This window comes from Oryctolagus cuniculus, chromosome 3, assembly GCF_964237555.1.
Source record: "Oryctolagus cuniculus chromosome 3, mOryCun1.1, whole genome shotgun sequence".
Taxonomy (NCBI): domain Eukaryota; kingdom Metazoa; phylum Chordata; class Mammalia; order Lagomorpha; family Leporidae; genus Oryctolagus; species Oryctolagus cuniculus.
This window is the reverse complement of record NC_091434.1, coordinates 161,380,892-161,406,581: the sequence shown is the minus strand read 5'-3', so window position 1 is coordinate 161,406,581 and position 25,690 is coordinate 161,380,892. Positions and strand designations below refer to the sequence as shown.

Genomic DNA, 25,690 nt, shown 5'->3' with positions numbered 1-25,690 from the left:
TTAGCTTTAGTTGCTTTCTTTTAGGTATATAATCTATCTCCTCAAACTATGCAGTTGTGCATTTTGCCAAATATTTTACTACTGTATAAAATGAATCACCATTTTTTGTTTAGGCTTTCATATCAGTTCACAGCTGCCCATATTTTAGGTTTCCGTCACAGAAGCCTCCCATTTTGGTTCTAATATCAGTATTTGCGAGGGTAGTCTATATTAATTTGTAATAACAACCTCTGATCTCAGGGCTTAAAACACAACAAATTTAACCCCTCTCACACAAAATGTGGTGTGTCACCAATCAACTCTTTGGTCAAAGTGTCCCAGCCAGCTCAGTTTCCATGGGCTGAGTTGTACTAAATGGCATTATATATCAGTGTCTTCACTTCTGTTCATAGCCCATTGGCCATTTCTATTGACATTGTCCTACCTAATTTACAGGGCTGGAAAATATAAAAGACCAAATGAAATAGAGGGCGGATGTACAGCTTCCAATACCATTACATTGTCAATTTCTCAGTAATTTAAATAGATAGCACAATGTCATCCTTGGGCTCTCAGCAATATTCCTTATAAGCCATGGTATGTTTTAATACCTTCGGAGCTGAGGAGCTGATGGTGAGGTTGGTGGTTGTCAATGAGAGTATTTTTCTGTGCCAAGTTAAGAGACTTTTCAGAATTGAATATGTAACTTTAGTTTCATAAGCACTATGCTTTCCTGCCACTGAAATTGCATTAGGGAAATAAGGAAGGAATCTAAAGTTAGCCGTGTTCAGTGTAATTCCTAGAAAATGTTTGACAGGAATTTCCATAAGAATTTAAATATTGTATAGTTTCACATTTTATAATATTATGCAGCCCTCAAGCTTGAAATCTATTTTATGACTCTTAAGAGAAAATGATCAAAGTATAGCTAACATGCACACTGAAGCACTCAAAGAAAATCCATGAATAAAATTCAAACAGTATTTCTGTTCTGAAAGTCAAAAACATTTTGGTGTATAAGAGTGTGACTCAACAAGTGATAAGAGAATGAAGTGTTTAGCCTAAAGCCAGACTGGAATAAAACCTCAAAGCACAAAATTAAAAGAAAATATAAGCTTAGATACTAATAAATTCATTCATTAATTTTAGCAAAAATCAACAAAGCCATATACAATTTAAACATGCATATATTTTCACAGAAATACTTACAATTTTATGGTTATGATGTTGGAAATACAATTAAGCTATTAGTTAATTAATTAGCAAATGTCTCATCCCCAGTGTAGATACCACCATATCAAATGCAGTTTTTAAACCAGAATGGCTTCTACATCAAGGAGTCTACTCTCAGGGTGCATTTTCAGTCAGGAAAAAAAAGGAAAAATAGATTAATCAACAATTTTTTCTGAAATGATCTCTAACTACTACCTAGGTCTGTCCAAAGGAGGCAAAAATATTTTTATATTAAAATATTTTTAGGCCAATGGACACCATAAAGAAATGCTCAGGATCACTAGCCATCAAGGAAATGTGAATCAAAACCACAGTGAGGTTTCAACTCACCCCAGTTAAGAATACCTCTCATACAGAAATCAACAAACAATAAATGCTGGTGAAGAGTTGGGGAAGAAGGCACCCTAATCCACTATTTGTGGGAATGTAAACTAATAAAGCCATTGTGGGAGACAGTATGGAGATACCCTAGAAAGTTGAAAATAGATATACCATCAAACCCAGCAATCCCACTCCTGGGAATTTACCCAAGGGAAATTAAATCAACATATAAAAGAGTGATCTGTACCTCCATGTTCATTGTAGCTCAATTCACAATAACTAAGATATGGAATTTACCCAGATGTCCATTAACTGGATAAAGAAATTATGGTATTTATCCACTATGGAATACTGCTTAGCAAGAAAAAAAAAAAAAGAAATCCTGTCTTTTGCAACAAATTGAATGCAACTGGAAGCCATTATATTTAGTGAAATAAGCCACTCCCAAAAAGACAAATACCATACATTTTCCCTGATCTGTGGTAACTAATAGAGTACAAAAATATAATGCATAGAAGTGAAATTGACATTTTGAGATTCAATGTTTGTTTACAGCTCTTGTCTCTCTGCTTAGAAACAATGTTTTTTTTCTTCTTACTATTTGTTGAACTCTTTGTGTAGGGTTAATCTTAAGAGTATAAAATGAACTGAAAGTAGATAATTGTGAAAATTAAAAGTGGGAATTGGAGGTATAGGAGAAGGAGCGGTGGAAAGATGGTTGGGAGGGAGGGTGGGGAGAAGTATCACTGTGTTCTTAAATCTGTATTTAAGAAATACAAAAAAAACTGTGCATTTTAAATAAAATGAAAATAATAATAATAAAATAAAATATTTTAAAACTATGGCATCTGGCCCATCTTAGTGATATTAGTATGGTTATGTACTTCTATAATTTGCAGCTAACTATATAAAGTCTTTTTCCACCTTAATAATCCAAACTTCACACTCATTACCAGTATAAATCTGAAAACAATAAAATAAGAAAAAAATACTGTTTAAAGTTTTCTATTTAATACTCTAGCAGTGATCTGAACACCAGAAATAATAATTATGTTTGATAAAGGGAAATATTCATTTTTAGAAAAAATTAATGTTAGTCTGCAAAATAAATTGAGAATAATCCCTTATTGCACAAGCTGTAATTGCTGCTTATAATGAAATTGGATATTATTTTGGTCATTAGAGTGAAATTCTGGAACTGTATTAGCATTCCTTTTAAGGAAAATAGGTAATTTCACATTAAAGTACACCATAGGAAAAAAATATAAAGAAGAAAAGTGTATTTAGAGTCTACTTTTAAAATAAATCCATATTTTAAAAAATGCACCATGGAACACAAGATAAAATTTTTTGGCCACAGCAAACTAATGAAGCAGAGAATCAAATGGGCAAACCACCTGAGGCTCATGACTGGCTTTGCTCTTGGCTCTGAGATGTATTTCCAAGGGTAGAGCTTTGAATCAAATTCAGAGTCAGACAATGAAACCTTCCTAAGCTTTGGGCCACGGAGCGAGCAGATGCCTGGAGGACAGGAGGGAAAACAAAACTCTAATCCACATTCTACTCCCCTCTAGATGCTTAATGCTGGGCCAGGAACCCTGCCAACTTGGGATAATGTTGGGCAGAAATTCCACCTAGTTATCCTTAGGGTTCCATGTCTAACGTGTGCCAGGGCTCATTAAAGGTTCATTACTAGCCCCAGTCTTTGGTTCTTTGGATTTCTATTATTATTGAAATACTATGTGAGAAAATTAAATTGCTTCTCTATATGTTTGTGTCCTTAGATGGATTTCCGTCAAAGGTAGAGCCATAGACAAAAATTGACAGGGCAAATAAATGGGATCCCGGGAAGCTGAGGGTAAGGGGAATTTAATAGGAAAATAAGCAAAGCAAAAGAAGAGATGCACTGTTTTAGTATCCACCAGGCTGGGGCACCAGTATTTGACTTTCCAGGACATTGTGAGGTTTATGAAATGCACGTCAGAACTTTCAACTCAGAAAACAATCAAGAAGAGTAATTTAATACTGTTTATATCTCCAAGTTTAATATCATTATTAAGCAGCCTTACTAAGAAATAAATTATCCTGGATAATTTAATATTCTAATTGAAACTTGCAGCATGCATGCTGTAAAATCCCTAGAATGGTAAATTCTTCCTCCTGTTGTGGTAAGAATAGCGTTGAACTCGGATTTAGAAGCTGTCTGAACGTTAGATCTGTCACATAGCCATTGTAAAGTTTTGGTCAAGTCTTTAGAACCTGGAAGTCTGTTAAAGTCAATTAATAAAACTTTTTAGCAAATGTTACTGTTTAAAGATAACGAATTAAAAGATATTTGTCCCCTGAATCATTAAGGACAGCAAATGACCTCTCATACCGAATAATCTCAAAGACCAGACTAGATTACTCACCAGCTTCCTTAGACTAAAGAAACTCTGTCCTGTCTCTCTCCAACCTTGCTATCTGAATAATCTATAAGGAGCTTCAGGAATCTCACATTCATGAAAGTTTGCATCTATGTTGTCTACTCCTAATCTACACACGTAACTTGTGCTTTTGATACAGCAGTCATGCCTCCATCATGGATTTTTTGACATACATGTTTAGATGGTTATTGTGTTAATTGTCTTCTTTCTCTAATGTAGAATTCCACACTGTCAGAATTTTATCCAGGGGCTCTGGTACTGTGACATAATAGGTTAAGCCTCCACTTGCAGTGCCAGGATACCCTATGATCACAGGTCTGAGTAGTTCCACTTCCAATCCAGCTCCCTGTTAATGCTCCTGGGAAAGCAGTGGAAGACGGCCCAAGTGCTTGGGTCCCTACACCCATGTGGGAGACTGGGAGGAAGCTCCTGGCTCCTGGCTTTGGTCTGGACCAACCCAGCTTTTGTGGCCATTTGGGGAGTGAACCAGTGGATAGAGGACTTCCTTCCTTTCTCTGCCTCTCCTCTCTCTCTCTCTCGCTCTCGCTCTCGCTCTCTCTCACTCTGTCTTTCAAATAAATAAAATAAATCTTTAAAAAGTTTTCCAGCTCTTTACAAGAACAAATAGCATCTTTAGTCCAATGCCTTGCTTACATCTTAACTAACAATAATACTCTCTATACTAAATATAGAAAATATGGGTATTAGAACAAACAAATATCTGTTCTGGTACAGTTGATGCTATTATTCATTTATTTTCATTCTGTTCTTAAAATACTTTGAGGATGTACATACAGGCCTTCACCTAGATACTAAACTCAGTGAAACAAGCTTCAATATGCTATGTTGGGCTCCTCACCATACTCTAAGAAAATCATGTTATCCTGGACCCTAAAATAGATATCTTCCCATAGGAGCAACCTATATACTTCTCAAATGTATATAGGATTCCCCTGAAAGCTGAAATGCTAGATATCAGCAATTATCTCTGAAAAATTTAAGTTCTTTTAATTGAATATTTTACCTGTAAATTACTGTTTGAGAATAGAACCTTTGCAATTAAGCAGTGTGTAACTGTCCTATAAATCTCAGTAAAAACACACTTTCAAAGAGACTTCACAAAAATTGCAAAGTTGTCTCTGGTGACACTTTTCCCCAAACAGAATTAAGCCAGAGGGAAAAATAGTCTTTCTCTAAAACTTTACAGTAGAAAAACAGAAATCCTCAGAACTTCTAAGAAGTGTATTTTGGAAATAATTTCTAATTAGAAGTATTAAGAAGTTAAAGGTGACTATAAAAGACAAAAGGGCATCTAATGTGGGACTAGAACTGAATAGAGTAGCTCAATTTGAAAATCCAAACTTAAAATTGATTTTGCACTAAAAGTACAAACTATAACACTGGGGTAGAAAGCAGAAAGTTCCAAAACTTTTCAAGTTAATCAATTGTTCTAGTTATATTCACATATGCTTTATATCCATCAGCCTACTTTACTTGCTGTTACACTAACATAATAAATAGATTATTTACCCATGCTAGGTATAGGCAATGAGGAGGTGTTATCTGTTTCCTTATTTGTGTCTCCCCGCTATGCAGATCTCATTGTAGAACAGTATTGGGCTATGTTTCTAACTTGAACCATGTTTACTTAAACATAAAGCACAAATGCTCCCATTCCTATACTCCTTCTGCCCACATCTGGCCAGGGAGAAGACAGGGCATGCCACCAGCAGCCTTTGTTATCATTCTTACTCCTTCTTTTTTTCCTATTTCTCATGAACATCTGAAGACCCATGGTGTGGATTTGAACTTTCAGGCAGAAAGATGCACATCTATCTTAGCATGGGCTACTCTAACAAGGTACCATATGCTGGGTGGCTTAAACAACAGAAAATTACTTCTCACAGTTTTAGATGAAGGAAAATTTAAAATCATGATACCCTATTTAGTGTTTACATAGGGCTTTCTTCCTTGTTTGCATATGGTAGTATCTCACCAGATCTTTTCACATATATCTTCTTATGAAAATACTAATCCCATCAATGAAGAACCAGCCCGGCCGGCACCGCGGCTCACTAGGCTAATCCTCCACCTTGCGGTGCTGGCACACCGGGTTCTAGTCCCAGTCGGAGCGCCGGATTCTGTCCTGGTTGCCCCTCTTCCAAGCCAGCTCTCTGCTGTGGCCAGGGAGTGCAGTGGAGGATGGCCCAAGTCCTTGGGCCCTACACCCCATGGGAGACCAGGAGAAGTACTTGGCTCCTGCCATCGGATCAGCGCGGTGCGCCGGCCACAGCGCACCAGCCGTGGCGGCCATTGGAGGGTGAACCAATGGCAAAGGAAGACCTTTCTCTCTGTCTCTCTCATCAGCCCACATGATCTTATTTAACCTAATTACTTCCCAAAGCCTCACAACCTAGAACTATCCATTGGGGAGTTAGGGTCTCAAACTATGAATTTTGCAGGATTGGGCATAAGCTCATAACAACTTCTTTCCAAGTTTTAGCAAAAGGATGCAGTGGGGAGTATTTTGAACAATTTCATTAGTAATGTATTTTCATTTTCATTCCATTTGCTATTACTTTTTGTGTTTATGACAGGATTATCCATGCTTTATCTCTACTTTTATTTTAAAAAGCTTTCAACTCTTTAAAGTTTTAATACACTCTCCATTTAGTCACCATTTCTTAATAATTGTTAAGTTTGTCTGATTTGTTTTTGCCTTCTCTGTCTGTCTCAGTCTAAGTGATACATAGGGAAACCGATACATGAAAATATGTAGAAAACATACTTTGTCTGAATCATTTCAGAGTTAATTTTACATCATAAAGCTTCAACCTAAATGCTTTAGTGTGTATCTCATGAATTAAGTGTTATTCTGCAAGAGTAACAAGAGATTAATGAACATTATAGTTGAAAGAGAAACTGTTCAGAAGCCATTAAGTACAATCCTTTTTATTTTTCAGATTTAAAATTGAGGACCAGAGAATTGATCTGGTTTACTTACACATGTCTAGATAATTTGTGCCAGAGTAAAATCTTTTGATTCTTGAGTCAGTGCTCTGACAACTTATGTCTACTTATGCTTATAGGTCATTAAAAATAACATCAATTAATCCTTTAAATATCAATCACTACGATTAAAATATTATGACATCACACTACTTTCTTCACAATATATTGTTAGGCGAGGAACTAGCTAGCCAAACTATTCCTAATAATTCACTATTTCTTGCAATTACAAAATAACTCTAGAATTCAGATAAAAGCATTCCAACTATGAAATCAGATTACTTCTACTATTTCCTACAGATGCTTTTGCTGTAGAAATTTAGGTGGTGTGCATTGCTGGTAAATCTTAACAAGCAGTGTGTCGCTCCCCCTCTTCAAGGAGGAACGACACTAGACCCTGCGCTGTTCTTTTGTCTGCTCGGCCCTTCCCGGGTTTGCTGCTGGTTCTTCCCGGGTTGGCTGCGGACCCTTCCACCTCCGTGGAAGGGCAGTTCCCCTGCCACTTTCCCCACTTCCGCGGGGGAGTGGCACACCGCCAGCCGGCTCTCTCGGGGGCTGCTCAGGTGTTATCCGGATGTTCCCCTTGGATGTTCCTGGTGCATGTTGTCTCTCTCCTCCTTTATAGTCCTCTTCCACCAATCCCAACTCTGCTACCCACACGCCGAGTACGCTTCTCTCCTCCAATCAGGAGCAGGATCAGCTCCTGGAGGTCATCACTCAAGTTGGCGAGAGGCAGCTGCATAGAAGTTGTTTACTCCCTTCTCAGTGCCATATTGTGAGAGAGCAGATGCATAGAATAAGTCTTAATTCCAGTAACTTAGTCTGGTCCGAGTTGCTCCCCACAGCAGTGCAAAGTAATCCCACCCTAGGCAAAAGTTATTTAAAGCTAGAAAAGTTATAACACAATAGAAACTGACTTCTCTTCTGTTTTTTCTATCTTTTCACACGTTGAATATTATCTTATATTTTCTGTTGACAGAATATATATTGAGCATTTTGATACTTAAAATAATAAAATATGTTGATTTCATTAAGTTGCTATTTACCCAGAATAATGTGCAGACTCATATAGGGGTATTGGATGTGATACCTTCACAATAAGTAAGCTAGACCCTGCAAAATCCAGTATTCATATGATATTTAAGTGAATTTTCTTCAAAACCTAATTCAGATGCATCTGGTTTTTGTGTGTGGATATGGAGTAATCTTTATGTTTTATGAAGATCACCCTGCCATGATCTTTTTCACACATGCAAATTATCTTATATGTAAAGAAAATAAAAATTGGGACAAAAGAGCCTCATCCTTAATTGATATTTACAGTGATATTTAAGGGCCTTTCCCACTCACGCATAGGAATGAAGGCTGGAAACAAGTGCCTGTTATGAATGTCTACATTCATCCTTTGGTATGAATCCACATGTAGAGAAAAGGAATCTGGTAAGAAAAGTGTTAGTGGAGAAAATGTTAGGTAGAAAGGTAGACATTAGCCTATGTGTGAAAGGAGATAAAGGAAAAAGATTCCTGCAGCACAGAATGAAACAACCGCAGAAGCTTGCCCTAGAAGCATCGCAGCATTTTATACATGAAATTTCTGCCCATCCTCCCCGTACCTTATAGCTTTCCATCCTGAAGTACCCTAGGAGAATCTTCTCTGTCTGGTGCCCACAGGACTCCTGAATCTTCTATAAAGCCTTGAGAGGAACTTCATTAATTTCACACCTCGTAAGTTCTTGGTCCAAAAAGAAGAGGTAGGAGGAAAGAGCAATGATAGGAAGATTGCAGAATGGGTACTCTCAGATCTATCTGAAGAGATGTCCATGCAGCCTGTCGGATGCATTGTCTTGTTCAACATTGTTAAGCTTCCTACTGCCACTCTGTGTTTCATGTCTGAAATTCTTTCCTTACAGGAAAACAAGGATCTGTTTTCCAGCCCTCTCTGCTAACATATGTTTGGAGAGCCAGCCAGGAGAGATTAAGAGCAGTGATAAGTCCTGAGCAAACCTGCCTAATAGCCTGAGAATATTTCATGTCTATCCTATTTCTGTCCTTTCTCCTGCCATGTCTGTTTTGCTTATCAGCAGCCAAGGTGTCCTTTGCTGCACTCCTGCAGGCATGAGTTGGGCAATTAAATGCCATGATGCCACTCACTGCTGTAAGTCTCCCATATTAGAATAAGCTAGTGCAATGGGGAAGATTTTATTAAGTTTCCTGCTGGCCAGAAGTAAATTTCCACATTCTACAGGCTCATGGTAAAAGCATACACCTGTCTACTCCCTTCAGCCAGTTCTGTTAGGAATATTTTATGCAAACAAAGGCTTGCTCACTCTTTCTTTTAAACTAGCCACCTTGACATTTTCCTGCTCTGTCTGCCTTCCTTGATGACGACCAAAGTCTCTTGATGAACCTAAATAGACATGGGTCAAGCAGTTAAATGCCACTAGAATGCTTATTGAGGAAAGACTTCCAAGATAGGATAAACCAGTGTGGAGTGGAGAAGATTGCACTAGGCTTCCTTCCAACTGGAAGAAAACTTCCACATTTTAGGCACACTAAAATGACACTCCTATCCACTCCCCGTGGCCAGTCCTGTCAGGAATATCTTGTAAGATACCAAGGCGGGGCCAGTGCTGTGGGGTAGAAAGTTAAGCTTCCGCCTGCAGTGCCAGCATCCCATATGGGCACTGGTTCAAGTCCTAGCTGCCCCACTTCTGATACAAGTCTCTGCTAATGCTCCTGGGAAAGCAGCAGACGATGGCCCAAGTACTTGGGCCCCACCACCCAAAAGGGAGATGCAGAAGAAGCTCTTGACTACTGGCTTCGGCCTGACCCAGCCCTGTTCATTGCAGCCATCTGGGTAGTGAACCAGCAGATGGAAGATTTCTCTCTCCTTCTCTCCTTCTCTATGTTGTATTTCTTTCAAATAAATAAATTAAATATATATGAGAGAGAGAGATAGAGAGAGACCAACGAATACTCACTCTCTGCTCTCTTCTAAACGCATTACCTCATCACTCGGTCTTTCTCATTTTACTTAGTAGGTAGTTTCTGTCCACAGCTCCCACTCTTCACAAATGTCATGGAGGAAGGATGCCTCTAGTTACAGTCAATCTAACAGGTACCCTGTTTAACCTCACAAGAAGCTTTGATCTTTTAAGCTGAAAATCCATTTTTCCTTAACTCTTTCTACATGTCTTCTAGATTTCCCCCTTTCTCTGCAGTTTGCATGTTGTCAGTGACTGCTTTCTTCAGTTCCTAGATCTAAGAAGTCTTGATAACAGGATTACCTGATCTTCATCTCTTTGTTCCTTGATGTATTAACTGCCCTGAGTAGTGGGATCATATGTTGATGTCAAGTGCTAATCCTTTTAATCAAGGCTTTGCTTTGTTTTTTGTAACTGACCTAGGAAACAGGATTTTATATATCACATGGAAGGTTTCTTGTGTCCCATGTTGTCTTTATTGAGTTTTGATTGCTTTAGAGAACTAAATATTAAAGAAGTTATTGTCTGCTTATTTTAAAATATTTGATCACTTGATCAAATCTAGCCCATAGGTCTCATTAAAACGCCAAGCTATATGGATTATTACTTTTAAAATAATCTAAGATCCTATTTTGACTAAATGTTATGAATTTCTGACTTTTTTTAAGATTCAAAGTTCCAAACTCAGTCTTTTGATTTTGAGAAGTCCAGTAGGATCCCTGGAAACCTCAGAGCATAGGACTCTTGAACTGGAGTGATAATAATTTGGATTGTATGAAATGCATTTTTAGGATATAAAATGATGCCAAACTTACGTTGTGCTTTTATACTGATCTAATGTTTTATGCACCGGAGTCATTCACTGCTGGTGGGATCTGGTTTCAGAACAGACTCCTCGCCTATGGCTGTATAGCAGACATGACCTGTCCTGTGTGTTGTGTTTGATGCAAGCTGGTGGAGGGTATCAGGGATGTGTGTTCTCTCCCTTGTCTCTGACGTCTGGCCATTGCTTGGGTGGCATTGAGCCAGAGATCTAGCTTACTTCTCCATTGCACTCCCATCCTCTCCAGCAACCCTTTCCCTGTCCTCTCTAGGTACCTAGCAAGTTCTGGCACAAAGGGTTAAAAATTCCCAGGGAGAACTTGTTACCTGTCTGTCTAGGGGTTAGGACTATGCATCCATGTGGAGTCTACTGCCAGGCACAACACCCATGTTACTCAACAGCCATATATGAACTGCAACATGTATTTCACTGCCTAAGCCAGCAGATGAAGAACAGTGGACTAGATTCTGGGACTGACAAAGGTCCAGGTAAATTAAACATTAAATAGCTAGGAAATGCCAGGTTAGAATATGGACCAAATGTAGGTTCTACCCAGACAAGAGGAAAGATCCCAAATCAAAGACACTTAGCGATATTCAAAACTGTGTTACTTACATGGTGACCACTGGTTAAATCCAGAAACTCAGAAGATGATTACACAATGAGCACTGGTTAAGTTTGAAAACCCAGGAGGTTAGGCTACATGGTGAAGTCTGGAAATACAGAAATAATTTAGTAATTTTCCCCCAGTGGGGCGATAACTTGTTCTCCCCTTTGAATAGGAAGAGATACATGCCCCATTTTCTCTTCTATTCTTTTTCCAATGGGAAAACAACTCTCTGAACCACATAACTATCATTAGGATGTGTTCTTAAAAATTGGCTACAAGTTTGATCCCTGCCTGTAAAGAAGAAATAACTAATCCTTTTATATATATATAAAATCTTATATATATATATTAAACCATATATATATATATATGTAGGTATGCATAAAATCTCTTATGTACAGGTCTTTGTGGAACTAATAAAAAATCATGATTTCTAAGATTTGCAAGCTGGATCCAGCCATACTATCTTTACTTAATCTACCTCCAAGAGCCCACTGTGAGACTAAGTCAAAAGAACTGCCATTGTAGAAAACTGCCCCTTGAAAAACAAAGACTTCCTATACACTCTTCTTTCTGATAAGGGGGCTGCTTCCCCTTGATTTGGGACTCAGCCCACAGCCCAAGCATGGAAGCCATTGGCATGTGCCCCTACATGAGACAGTGAGACCAAATGTACCCCTACATGAGACAGTGAGACCTTCCAAGTACAAGTTCCCATTACAGTTCAGGACTTAAATCAAATTAAAGAGATACAGGAAGTTTTACTGAGAACCCTAATAAATGGATGGATGGAAGGCATAAGTTGATTTCCATATTTGACTTTACCTGGAAGTGCATAATTTTCCTTCTAAACATTGTTAAGTCAGATATAAAAACAAGCAGTAGTACAACACACCTATGATTATGCAAATACCTTACTTAATCAAAATGAAAGGTACACAGTTTCAGAAACAGTGTAGCAAAGACAAGCATAAATGGGATTATAATATTCCTGGAGGACAAAATAGCACAGATTTATGTTGGCTTTATTCCGTTAGGATTGCATGCCAGGAAGACTCAGCCAATAAACTTTATTGAACTGACAATAATTATACAAGAATTCTGGAAAAACACAGCTACAACTGTCAAATACATTATTGCTTTAGCCCAATTTCAAAAGGGAAACTATGATCATGGGCTTCACACAGGCCAGCTTGCCAGCTTATCCCACATATGAATCTGGTAAACAGGTTCCACTTAAAATCTGGATGGATGACTTCCCCATGTCCCAACTGAGAAAGATTATTCCTTATCTTACTTTCCAAAAATATAGCAATAAAGGAACGTCACATCTCCAGCTGGGTCCACCATACTGGGATAAAGCAATACTGCTCTGAAAACCAAGAAGTCTGTGGACCAAATGGAACTTTGTCAACAGAACCCCCAGAAGATTTTGGCCTACTCTTTGATGGGAGCCCAGAGAAGTAAAGATGAGCCTCCCTGCCCCACCCCTACACATACAACCTCTTTTACTGTTTCTGTTAGTACACTTCCTAACTATACTTCTAGCTAATGTTTCAATCTTTATCAGTACACTTCAGGCTGCAGTTGATTTTCTAGCCAATATTTCTTGTGACTGTTCTAGCTGGATTTGTTTAGTGGCGTGTAGCTCACCCATAGAGGCATGGCCAACTCCTCCAAGGGAATGGGCTCAGACAGAGGGTTTATACGTTATTCAACTTCTACCGGATGTCAGGGTGTTCATGCATAATTCAGGAAGGACACCCTCTCATAGTGTTATGGGGACCACTTATACAAACTTCATCTTAAATGCTACAGTTCTCCTCTGCTTCTATTAGCCTGTGTTTTTTTTTTTTTTCATGGATATTCTCTGGGATCCCAAAATAACTCCTGTAACTTCATTATCACTATTCTCACCAATAATTGGAAATGTTTTCCCAAATCCCTCTTGCTCCTCTTTTGTCTCTCATCCACAACAAACATATCCATGATAGAGTTTCTCTATTTTACTAGAGAGTTTTCCAGTGAAAGCCCCTCTCATGTAGGCATCTAGCTCTGATGGCCAACTCCTATGGAGGCAGCATAGGCTTAGATAATCACTGTCTCATTCATGAGAATGATGACCGAGACTTTTATTGACACCACTCACCATGTAATATTCTGAGACAAAGATCAGACAAATAATGCTTTCTACAGTAACACCCTTTGTTTTGGTCCACTAACCTCAGTATCCTTTGTTGTCGCACATTTCCCCAATCTCAAATTCTCAAAATATCCAATTTAATTACATCACTTGTCACAATGTCTCCTTCCTACCTAAGGGATGTGCTTTGTGGAACTTATGCCTCCCAATACTTAACCACTAATTGGCTGAAGCTCTACACACTGGCCTATGTCTTATCTATGATAATCATTGCCAATACCTTAGTGCCCATTCCAATTCCCTTCCCTACCACTTCCCAAATCTCAAAAGAGTTGGCCCCCCTTATCTCTATCCTGGTGGGAATTAGTACCCTGGGCAGCATAGAAGGAGTCACCACAGGAACTGGGAATGATTCATTAAACAAGAGTTAACCTCCACACTGAATTAGCTTGATTTAACACCCAGATTACAGTGTCCCTCTTCACACTCCAAAATCATATGTACTCCTTGGCTGTAGCTGTCCTTCAAAACATATAGATTTTAGACATGCTAAGTGCTGTCTAAGGGGGTTGTGTATGCCATGCTCCAATAAGAATGCTGTTTTAGGGTCAATTCGGTTCGGTATTAAACCATATTTGTTATTTCTTGCACTAGGCTCGACAACTCCAGGACCAGGTTGAATAGGGCTGGAGCTTTTGATCTAATGTTTGATCATGATCAAATAAATAAATAACCTTTTTTAAAAAAGAAATACAGCTCTTACTCTATTCATCAATGATATGTCACTTCTTTGCTGAATCAGCTTAATCATATTCAAATATTAGAGAAATATTCCATCAAGATTTTTGTACTATGCACAAATAACTACAATCATAACATATTTTAAATTTAATATCTATTATTAACATTTTATGCATCACTTTATTATGTATAGTCATTAAAAATAAATATAGCATTGATTTGCAGTATTTGATAATTTTTGTGTTATAAGTGAATTTCCAACTTGTGTTATATCAAACTGTAAACACTATATCACTGATTACAAAGCATGCAATTTTGTGTTTCCAATATGCATATATAAACACAAAAACAACTTCAAACATACAGATAATAGTAAAACGTAAAATAACTAGGAAGTGGTCAAAGTGGAGTATTACTTCAGTGTTTCATATCATTTCTTTAATCATAACTTCAAAAGCCAGCTCATTACATTTCTGAAAAATACAATAAATAACCTATAAGTCTATGTGAGCTTCTATGAACCAACTCTGATTCATAACTAAACCAGGGTCACATTATGAGTGTAAGATTTGGAAGTATGACATCCCTTCGTGCGCGGAGTCTATCATGAGACTTAACCTGCAAAGAACAAGATTGTACCTGAGAAGCCATTTAAATGCCCTCCATCCCCAAGCACCTTGTCAGGGCCCATGAGACAATTTTCCATAAATCAAGGATCAGAGAGTAGCTAAGTTACTGGCAGAATTTCTATACTTCTCATTGCTGCATATTGCCAAGTTCCCAATGTTAAACAGTGCTGTCAGTGATGAAATCAGAGTGACTGACAAAGGAGTTACATGCTACACCTGTTTCCTAGTTCCTCTAGAAGTTCAAAAGATTCTGAATGTCAGAGATTTGTTACTGCAGTACTTAGAACAAAACTAGAGTAACTAGCTTGGTATTATGGACATAAAGTGTCACCAATAAAATCTAACACAGTAATTTTAGGTCTTGTGAAATCTAAGTTGATCCCTTTCATTAAAGATTGTCGTCCTTTTGTGTGTCATAAATCCTGTTCTTTGAAGTATATGTAATATTTTGGTAGTTAAAACATACTGTATTTCCTTCAGGTCAAGGCAATACAAATGCAAATGCTTTCAGTGGCATTCACTGGCGTGGTACTAATCCTGAGAATTAATATTTTTGCATCTTAAGAATGAAGGCCTCAATGTGGTTTCTGGGCTGATAAACATTACAACAGCTTCACTCCTCTTTAGTAGAAATATTTGTGGATTGTACACTGGTCCTATAAAGCAAGAAAGTTGAAAGAGTACAAAATATTTTAAAAATATAGATAAGTGACACACAATACAATCATAGGCAATAGATATATCCTTAATTACCCTAGATTATTCTACCAACAGTGAAATAGATAGAAAATATTAGTTTCAGAAAGACATTTAAACAGTAAATATCATTCCCATCCTATGTTATAGCAAATCATATGTGAAAATAGCACCTTATTAGGATGCTGAAACTGTGCAATACAGATCAACTATCCTTTTAGGGATGAATATCTGCTTTATACATTTTTCTGCTGAAACTCTGATTTTAGGACTCTATTCAACAGTTAAAATCTGTTTCATAGATTTGGTTTTAATTGTGTTTTTACTGTGAATTTGCTGTGAAAATAATTGGTTTTTCTAATGGCTTAGTTAAAATATTACAATTCAGAAATTGCTTTCAATGCATCCATATTCAAGATAACCTTCCATGAGGCCCTTTAGATATTTAGTTATTTTAAAAAATGTTTTAATGACTGTAATTAATAGCTGAAAATTTGTTAAAATGTCTATGCAGCCAATTTTCAAAAACACTTTAATAAATATATGACATTAAGACAGGTTCAACTTAATCATCTTTTTAGTGAGTCATCTCAAATTAGTCACAATTCATTTAGCAATAATTACAAATTTTGTAAATTGCTTAGCCTTATTTTCTGATTAATTAAATACAATGGTAAAAGTATCTTAAAATAGAAAAAAACTTATATGAATAAAACTTATCTATGTTTTTCACGACCTTAAAACATTGGCTTTCATAGTTTAGCAAAATAAAAACAAATTTACTTGGAATTTTTATGTTCATGTACACATAGTATCTATCATTATCAAATATAAAATTTTAAAATTACAGATTTTTTGAACTTTTATGTTTAAATGATATAATCGTATTTAGGATGAAAGGAATCTTTTTATGGTGAATCCTTCTTAATATAATCTAAAAATGTCTAAATTGAGTCAAGCATTTGATACAGCAGTTGACATATGGCTTGGGACACCCACATCCCATATATTATAGTGACTAGGTTTGAGTCTCAATGTCCTGCTCATAAGCACCTTGAGAGGCAGCAGTGTTAGCTCAAGTACTTGAGTTCCTGCTACCCATGTGGGAGACTCAGATTGAGTTTCAGTTTACTGGCTACAGCCTGGCCCAGCCACAGCTCACTTGCACTCTCTGTCTCTCTGTCTCCCTGTCTCTCTCTCTCTCTCTTTCTCTCTTTCTCTCTCTGGCTCTGCCTTTTAAATAAAATGAGAATAAAGAAATAAAGTTTGTAAAAATTCTCTTAATATGAGTAATAAGAGAGGATCTGTGCCTTGTGGAGTAGCCCTACACAGGCCTTGGTCCTGTGAATGGTTTCTCATTTTCCTATGGATCCCTTGGAAGACGAATGCTGCCAGAGAGTCCAAGCGACACAGGTGAAACCCTCAGTCTCTGAGGATGAAGATCTTGAACCCATCTAGTAAGAAGCAGAGACTTAGGTAACGAAAAGAGAAAACAGGCCTTTTTGAGATTTATGAGCTTGAGAAAAAACACACGCACTGGTAGTCTTGCTATAGAAGACAACAATCAGTTCTTATTTCTGAGCAGGGGGAGAAGACCAGAAAATTACTGAGAAGCTACAGGATGATTATCAGCAAAGCATGGACAGGACATTATCAGAAAGATACAGACAGTGTCGTAGATGTGGCTTCTGGGAGGCAGGTCATGATGCCGAATGTGATGTAGCCAGGAATGAGGAGGGGGAGGAGGAAGAGAAGGAGGAGGAGGATGAAGATCGTGATAATGATTCACCAAGTCCCAAAAAGCCTGATGACTTTGAAATAATCCAAGGCAGAGAAAGAGAAATCTATTGAAGAACGCTGAGTCATGGGGCACCCCGGGAGATGGACAGTACCTAAAACAAGATGGATGCAAGAAGTAGCTGTTAATTGGTGTTTGTTGGATCCAGTGATTCATCATTATTAAAAGTAAGTCTTGGGGCAAGCATTGGTGGCTTAGTGGGTAAAGTCATCGCCTACAGTGTCGGCATCCCATATGGGTGCCAGTTCGAGTCCTGGTTGCTGCACTTCCTATTCAGCTCTCTGCTATGGCCTGGGAAAGCAGTGGTAGATGGCCCAAGCCCTTAGGCCCCTGCAACAGCATGGGAGACCCAGAAGAAGCTCCTGGCTCCTGGCTTCAGATCGGCACAGCTCCGGCCATTACGGCCAACTGGGGAGTGAATCAGCAGATGGAAGACCTCTCTCTCTTGCTCTCTGCCTCTTCTCTGTGTAACTCTGACTTTCAAGTAAATAAATGAATCTTAAAAAAAAGTAAGTCTTAATATAACAATGCACTGTAAAACACTGCTTGTAGAGTGGAGATCTTTGATCTATTGTAATATTTAAAGATCTTTTAAATTACAAAAGTGTTTTCTTTTGGATGTCATAGGTTACATTTTATGGGCATACTATAAACATTTTTATAAAGAGTAAAAATGATAAAATAAGAAATACATGCAGTACTCAATTTCTGAAAAAAACTGTGTTTCAGTACTCTTAAATGTGAAAGACTATGGGTGCATCATTGGTATCAGTCTAATTGAGGTTTAATTACTAAGCCAACATGGAAAACAGGGCCAACATTTTGGAGATTACTACAAAATTGCAATGTCAATGGCTAAATCAAATTAAATATAGACAAACAAATATAGAACACATTGACCATAAACACATTGTATTCTTCTTTTCTTGTTTAAAATAGTTCTAAGAAAAATTACAGCTGATATTCATTAAATCCATGTGTGAGAAATAAACAAATGTAATGAAAAAAATGAAATTTTAGCATGAAGAAATGGTATGATGGTAACATTTATTTTTAATGATTTGTTTATTTATTATTTGAAAGGCAGAGTGACAGAGAGACAGAAGCAGGGTGGGGGATCCTCCATCCGCTGGTTCACTCCCCAAATGGCTGTAACAGCCGCAGCTGGGCCAGTCTGAAACCAGGATCCAGGCCTCTTCCAGCTCTACCACGTGGGCACAGGGGCACAGGGTCTCAGGCCATCTTTTTTTCTTTTTTCTTTTTTTTTTTTTTTGACAGGCAGAGTGGACAGTGAGAGAGACAGAGACAGAGAGAAAGGTCTTCCTTTTGCCATTGCCATTGGTTCACCCTCCAATGGCCGCCGCGACCAGTGCGGCGCACCACGCTGATCTGATGGCAGGAGCCAGGTGCTTATCCTGGTCTCCCATGGGGTGCAGGGCCCAAGTACTTGGGCCATACTCCACTGCACTCCCTGGCCACAGCAGAGAGCTGCAGGCCATCTTTTACTGCTTTCCCAGGCCATAGCAGAGAGCTGGATCAGAAGTGGAACAGCCATGACTCAAGCCTGCCCCCATATAGGATGCCCCCACTGCAGGTAGTGGCTTCACAAGCTAAGCCACAGCACCAGCCCCAACATTTATTTTTTAAAAAGATAGTGATATATGACAGAAATAATTCTTTTTGGGAATCTTTAGTGAAGTATTCATAATAAATATAAACTGTACAATTAGTATAAAATTTGTAGTTTTCATTTAAACTATCAATGCCTTCCTATTATCACTACATTTATTAAAATGTACTGTATTTATTTTCATAGTGTAACATAATCCATTTATAACAAGAGCACACTTAAAACTCTGTTCACCCCAGCGATAGTTTAAGCTCTCAGAGAAGACCCCAAGGAGTAAATTTCTATAGGGAAAACTTTTATACCAACCAGTATACTTAACAATATGTGACTAGACTATTAATCACGCACAAAATCAGTGTTGAGACCTGCCAGGGAAATCAACTTAAAAACTTTCCCTATAATGCGTGTCTCCACACAACACTATCTAAGTAGCAAATATTTGCTGTAGCCATTGGCATGTATGGAATCCAGTAAGGATTGGATTCTCTGATTCCATGAGGTTTTCTGGGTACACGTAAATTAGGTGAATCTACACTAAAATGACACATGGCTACTCATGAATGAAAATAACAAAATTAGAGACAGTAATACGTTTGTAACAACTTAAAAATCAACTTCCAATACAGTGATTTTCCTTGCTTGTATTTTCAAGACCTCCATCCACTGCTGTATTAAACTGTTTTCTTTAGGACTTCATTACGTTCCTTGGGAGACTATTTCACACTCTATTAGTTACAGTCAATTTCATTGCATCACTTGGAGTATAAACGCCCACAGTTCTTTGCACCTCCTGAAAGCACATATCTCCCGTCTTGGTATTTAATAACCTGTAGGCTTGCTCTTGAATTAAGGATAATTTCATCCCTTTTGGCAATGTGGCCTGAGGTGGGGAAAACTCTTTTTGAAAGTTTCAAGTTCTGTTTAGTATAAAGATAAGTTGTGCATCTATCTTGTATCAGAAAAACTAATAAGACAATTCCTTTTGTGTCTGATATAGGCCAAAACTACCTGAAGATTTTCTAGGAGAATATGCCTGATTCATTTCATTATTAAACATCACGGAACTGGTTCTTCGTTAATCTGAAGATTTTCTTCAACAAAGACGAAAACAATTCCTGTCTGTAGGACTGATAACAACCAATATTTGTGAACAACTAGAATTAAAGAGTTTAATAACCAATTTAGCAGTCTAATCCTAAAGTTTCTCTGAGAAATTGCTTAAAAGTACTCTAAATTTTTAAGTATGCTTTGAACCAGTCATAACATTTTACTAGTCTTTCACTTACTAATGAATTAAATGAAATATTTGACACATGTTTATTTTACATTTGCCTGAGAGTTATAATTTTACTTTTTAAAAATTACATTAAAATATGAACTGATTAAAAAGGTCATCCAAGTTATACCAGTACTAAAAGAAACAGAACCTGTCCAGATTCTTGCCGGAAACTCCAACACAGGACTAAAGCCTTATTACTCATATTGCATTGAAGAGCTTGATTGAAGCTATATATGATATACAGTTTACTCTTCCTTACTTATTTTCTTTCAAGTATTTAAACTTTACAATATACCTGATGAATTATTTTTAAAATCCATTATTTCAGGAAACATTATAAAATGTAGCATCAATAAATCCATTTATACTCCTAAGACTTCATCAAAAATTATTTTACACAAATATTTATGTACATTTTATTTGTGTATATCATGGCTCAATAGCAACATTAATGTTATTTAATAAAAAACCCCAAATGTAATATTAAAGGGTTTGTTAAATGTCATGTCCTCAATAAATTTAAAAACATACATATTGAGTCAGTTTTCACTTTTTTTTTTATTAAGAATATGATACTGCTCTTCATTTTAATAAAATGAAGTGTTTCTTATACAACATCAAAATAAGAGACTGTTAAACACTAGTTTGATTGTATGCCATTATATTCATTAGTTACTTTGTGGTAAAGGATATGAAAATCATAATAAAATATAAATTATGAATTAACAGGTTGAATGATTTGAAGAATCAAATGTAAAACAGTGTTAACTACACAAAAAGTATGAAGTTAATAATTGCTTCTTTTTAAACATTTATTTATTTCCATCTACTTGAAAGGCAGATTGACAGTAAGAGAGAGAGAGAGAATTCATCTGCAGGTTCACTTCCCAAATGCTTGCAAAGGACTGGCTGAGACAAAGCAAAGCCTGGAGAACAGGACTCCATCTGGATCTCCACATGGGTTTCAGGGACAGAAGCACTCAAACTCTCACCTGCAGCCTCTCAGGATACGTTATCAGGAAGCTGGAGACAAACAAGGAATAGCCTGGGTTCCAGCAGGCAGCCAGGTGTGGGATGCAGGTGTGCCAAGCAGCAGTTTAATGTGCTGAGCCACAAGACCTGCCCTTAATAATTCCTTCTGATGTGCACCACAGAAACAGCACATTTAAGTGTGCTCACATGCCGAAGCAAACGTAAGCTGTTGAAAGAAACGTAAGGGTATCATTCACCCTGGATTCATCAAAGTCAGATTTAAAATCTCTAGCCCTTTATTTAGGAATGTAAATCAATGCCTAAATTATTTTACTTAGAAATAGTTGCATCAGGTGTTTAAAGTTTATAGAGATATTAATTAGTGGTTTAAATATTATCTTGAGGTTTCTTACATGTATATGCATTTGGATTGCTTATTTGAGATGAAAAAAATTAAAGTAAGATCATTTATTTGATTTTTGCCTGGATTCTACTTTACAGAAACCATTTCTAGATGCCTGGAGATATAAAATATACTAAGAATATTATCCTCATTCTATTTCAGAGATAGATGGATCGGAAGTAAATAAAACCCATTTCCCTCAGCCAGTTTCCCAAAACCAACTAGTCAGCCAAATTCACAAGAATGAGGCTCATAATTAATAAAGCTTTTAGAAATAAGGCTGTAAATAAGATTTTCAGCTCACTCCCAAATCTCCAAGTGTATTAGATTCCTGTTACTAAAAATCTACCAAGCTGGTTTAATTGCATTCTATGCCCTCAATTATCTTGTGTAGATGATTTAGTACAGAAATGACGATATTCTTCTCCAAGCAGCATAAATGCAGTTAAGAAAATTTCCAGGGTATGCTTACAAATCTGTTTTCTTTTGTGTGTTACAAATATCAGTGATGCCATGAAGGTGCTGATAGTAACAAATGTTAACAAGATTATTTTACTTAAGATGTGGTTGTAAAACACAGAAAATGAAATCAATGTTTGACTGAGTTGAAACTTATGTAAAATAAGAAAAAACTTGAGCCTCAAAATCTATGGGCAGGCTATGGAATTAGTAACCCAGTCTTCGTTTCTTGATAAGCCTTTTTTATTGTTTTTTTTTTTTTAGTGATATATAGCTTACATAGATAATTATGTTTAAGTCATATGTGCAGAGTTCAAATAGTTATCAACCATAAATCTACAAATGTGATTACCGTCAAAACCAACAAAAATACCATTAAAAAGCACATCAAGGGGCCGGCGCTGTGGCATAGCAAAGCCACTGCCTGCAGTGCTGGCATCTCCTATGGGCTGTGGTTCAAGACCGAGCTGCTGCACTTCTGATCCAGCTGTCTGTTGTGTCTCAGGAAAGCAGTAGAAGATGGCCCAAGGCCTTGGGCCCCTGCACCCGCGTGGGAGACCCGGAAGAAGTTCCTGGCTCCTGGCTTTGGATAGGTGCAGCTCTGGCTGTTGGGGCCAATTGAAGAGTGAACTGCAGATGGAAGAAGACCTCTGTCTCTCTGCCTTTCCTTCTCTCTGTGTAACTCTGACTTTCAAATAAACAAATTAAAAAAAAAAAAAAAAAAGAAAGAAAGCACATCAGAAGACTCCCTTAACATTTTACAAAAACTACCCAGCCTTCCCTGCCTCAAGATAACCATCACTCTGAATTGTGAAATTGTTGATTAACTTTTTCAATTTATGAACTTCAAATAAATAAAGGTTACAGTATGTATGTTTAAAGCTGAAATCTTTCACAAGGAATATGTGTGTGGAATTTACTTATGGTATTGATTTACTAGTAGTTATTTCATAATTATTGTTGTAAAACATTCTAATGTAAAAGTAAGCCATAGTTTACCATTCTGCCAAAGATAGATATTTAAGGGTTTACACGATGGGACTATGAACATAATTATGCTCTGTGAAAATACAGACAAATGAGACTATCTCAAATTTCAAAACTGTTCCTCAAAAGAAAAAAAAATCAACAGAATGAAAGGCAACCTACAAAATTTATCTGCAAATTATGTACCTTATAAGAGGTCAGTGATTGGATTTAATAAATAACTTGCACAACTAAACATCAAAAATAACTCAGTGAAAAAAGGGGCCGGGGTATATGTTTGGCACAGCAGTTAAGACCCCACTTGGGATGACCACATCTGATATTGGAGTGCCTGGGTTCAAGTCCCAGCTCCATTTTGAATTTTAGCCTTCTGATAATGTGTACCCTTTGGGGGCAGCATGCGATGGCCCAAGTATTTCTATCCTGCCATCCACACTGGGGACACAGACTGGGTTTTGAGTTCCTGCTTTTAGTCTTACCTAGTGCTGCCTGCTGCAAACTTTTGGGGACTGAACCAACATATGAAAGGTCTCTCTCTTTCTTTCTCTCTCTCTCTCTCTCCCTGTCTCTCTCTTTCTCCCTCTCCCTCTCCCTGTGTGTGTGTGTGTGTATCTTCCATTCAAATGAAATTAAAATGAATGAACAACTTTAAAAGAAAATAATGGGCAATATATGTGAACCGGCAATTTTCCAAAGTATATGCAAATGGCAACAAGCATATGCAAAAATGTTCAGCATTATTAGTTATGGGAGAAATACAAATCAAACCACATCGTATGCAACAGGATAGCTACTATCAAAACAACAGCAAATAATGAGTTGAGATAGAGAGAAACTGGAACCCCTGTGCACTATTAGTGGGAATGTAAAGTGCGTCAGCCACTGTGGAAAACAGTATAGAAGTTCCTCAAAAAAATTGAAAATAGAATTACCATATAATCCTACAATCCCACTTCTAGGTACATAACAAAAGTGTTCAAACCAAGATCTTGAAGACATATCTAAGCACTCAGATTCATAACAGCCTAAGTCAGAAGAGCCAAGAGGTAGGAACAACCCACATGTCCATCAACAGATGAACAGACAGAGAATGTGCAATAGTTACTTATATTGTGGGGTTTTTTTAAGCTTTATTTATTTATTTTGCTTGAAAGGAAGAGTTACACAGAAGGAGAAGCTGAGGCAGAAAGCGAGAGATCTTCCATCCACTGGCTCACTCCCCAAATGGTCACGAAGGCTGGAGCTGGGCCAGTCTAAAGCTAAGAGCCAGGTGTTTTTTCTGAGTCTCCCACATAGGTTCAGGGGTCCAAACACTTGGGCCATCTTCCAGTACTTTTCCACATGCTTCAGCTGGAAGCTGGATCAGAAGTGGAGCAGCCAGGACTCAAACTGGCTCCCATATGTGATGCTGGCACTGAAGGCAGCAGCCTAACCCGCTACTTCTAACCTGATATGCCACAGTGATATTAAAAGGGAAGGAACTATTCTCATAGGCTACAATATGGATGAACCTCAAAAGATACTAAGCAAATTAAGCCCATTATCAGAAAACGATCAAAAAGGTATGATCCCACTCTTAAGAAGTACCTAAGCAGTCGAAGTCAAACAAAGGAAAGTAGGAAGGGTGGTTGCCAAGGTGAGGAGAGGGGAAGACTGACAGAAAGTGCTTGGTGGGTATAGAGTTTCAGATGAAAAGGTTTCTGAGATCTGTATTCAACAAAGAAGTTATGTTTAACAGTCACTGGGCACTTGAAAATGGTTAAGATGATAAATTTAAAGTAATGAAAAAAAGCAATGAAAAAAGAAAATGCTTTATTTGCACATATTTTTGTGTGCACTTTTAGGTTATAGAGTGCATACATGGTAAATTTTAGAAGACACCATTGAAGCAGTTTTCAAAATGGATTTAAGAATTTACTGTCCCATCAGAATTAGATTGGTTCCACATCACTGAGAACACTTGATGTTATTAGAATTTTTAATTTCAGTCATTATGGTTGATATGCAGAATATTTTACTGACATTGCATTTCCCTGATGAACAATGAAGTTGAACACATTAGAATATATTTACTGTCTTTTTGGATATCTTCTTTTATGAAGAACTTGTTCGATTCTCCCATGCATTTTTCTGTTGAACCATCTGTCTCATTTTTATTTATTCATATATCTTTTTCATATATTGAACATGACGCTTCTAACCATGATATTCATTATAAATTAATTCCCTACTCAAAGAATTAAATTTTCATTCTCTTGATAGTGTCTTTTCATAAATAAAACTTTGTAATTTTAAGGAAATATTATTTTTCTTATTATTAGTGTTATGTCCTATTTTACATTTTTCTTTTTAAATTCTTTATTAATACCTTGAAGAAGCATCATTGTGTGCCATTAGTATTTAGACACATAATCCACCTAGAATGGAATATTTGTACATTTTACAGGCAGCTATTGAGGAGTTGCACCTCCTTTTCTATGCCTACTTTCCAAGCACTATTCATTCAGATAATCATCCTTTCTTTACTATTGTGAAGCTATATTTTTATCATAAACCAAGAGTCATTGT

General features: G+C 37.2%; 1 long non-coding RNA gene across 1 annotated transcript in view; it reads left to right on the top strand.

Annotated features, from left to right (window-relative positions):
* Window positions 1-20,270, top strand: part of LOC138849114 (uncharacterized) — a 42,590-nt gene extending 22,320 nt beyond the window's left edge. Inside the window, exon 3 of the long non-coding RNA XR_011387533.1 lies at window positions 20,020-20,270. This is a non-coding gene — a long non-coding RNA (uncharacterized lncRNA). The remainder of the gene's footprint in view (window positions 1-20,019) is intronic.
* Window positions 20,271-25,690: the final 5,420 nt, after the last annotated feature.